Source organism: Nannospalax galili, unplaced genomic scaffold, assembly GCF_000622305.1.
Source record: "Nannospalax galili isolate Female #2095 unplaced genomic scaffold, S.galili_v1.0 scaffold794, whole genome shotgun sequence".
Classification (NCBI taxonomy): Eukaryota; Metazoa; Chordata; class Mammalia; order Rodentia; family Spalacidae; genus Nannospalax; species Nannospalax galili.
This window is the reverse complement of record NW_008334566.1, coordinates 482,228-483,789: the sequence shown is the minus strand read 5'-3', so window position 1 is coordinate 483,789 and position 1,562 is coordinate 482,228.

The window sequence follows — 1,562 nt, the reverse complement described above, 5'->3', positions numbered from 1 at the left end:
GTAATACTTTATAGCCCCAAATATGGAGGATATAATGAGCAACTTCAAAGTTAGTTTGGAGGAATATTGTCCCTGCCCATAGACACAGACTTGTCTTATCTGGAACTGTGGTGACTATGTATCCTGAAGAGAACCTTATTTTCTTTTAAAATAATAATTTATTATTTCTAGTTTTTTAATGTATATGAATGCATTGCCAGCATATATGTAAGTGCACCAGTGTCATGCAATGACCACAGAGGTCAGAAAAGAGTGTCACGTCGCCTGTAAGTGGAATTACGGATGGTTGTTAACCACCATGTATGTACTGGGAACTGAACCTGGGTCCTCTGTGAAAGCACACTCTTAAACACTGAGCCATCTCTCCAGTCCTAAGAAACTTATGTTTTAAATTTATGATTTTTATATGTATGACTGTTATGCCTGCATGTATGTTAAGTGCACTCATGTCCTGCAGTGCCTGCAGAGGTCAGAAAAGAGCATCAGATCCCCTGGAACTGGAATTACAGACAGTTGTTAGCCATCATGTTGGTGCTTGAATTCAAACCCAGATCCTCTGCAAGAGCAGCCAGTGCTCTAAAACTCTGAACCATCTCTCCAGTCCAGAGAACATTATTTTCATAAGATTTCAATTCAAATTTTAAATCATTAGTTTGCCAAGACAAATGCATTAAGCCTCTATTGTTAACTTAGATGATTAGCAATTAAGTTTCCCAGAAAATTGTGTAAAGCAAAAACAACCCATTTAAGATTTTTTTTTTACTCAAACCATCCTGTCAACAAGCTACAGTCCTACACAATTTAGATATTTTATACAATTATCAACAGAAGGTCGAATTGTTGCAGTCCACTGAAATATAACCTATGTATAATCCAAGTGTTGCCAGTTCCTACTGGACCACAGTTACAAAGGCTATCATAAGCTGACATACATTTCAAATTTTACCAGCAGACTTTATAACCTTGACCAGCAGTGGAACAGACTCTCCAAACTCATGCAAGCATCATAACTTCATTCTACCTCTTAACACTGTGTATCTCAGAACCTTTCAAGATATCCTGCCCACGTTTAACTCTAACTGTTGTTGTCCTGGTACACCAGGATCTATCAGCTCCTAGAACTGAGCTTTAGCATGACTTACTATATTTGCCCCACCAAGCACAATTTCTTTGCTTATGTTATTAAAGTTTCCATCTTATCTTTACTCCTCTTCTACAGTGAGTATTCTGAGGTTTTAAGATGTCAAAGCTAATGGGAAGTCTATAATAGCACTAGAGAAAATGAACTTTCTTTTTATGGCTTACATATAGGGAGATTTCAGAATAGAGTTTCTTGAATTGTTAAAAGTTATGCAAGTAGATATTTCAGCTTTATATATAGACTTTTCTATGCTTAGGTTCAAAGCACATGTTGATGTGAACAGGAACATAATTACTAATGCTTTTTGTGATTCAGCCACTTTGACAATGGTTAGGGTTGGCTGGCCACTTTCAGAGTCATGTCTGGCTTCTGCAGCTGTTCCTTAGATCTCACTGGAACCATGGCTCTATGGTTTTACCTT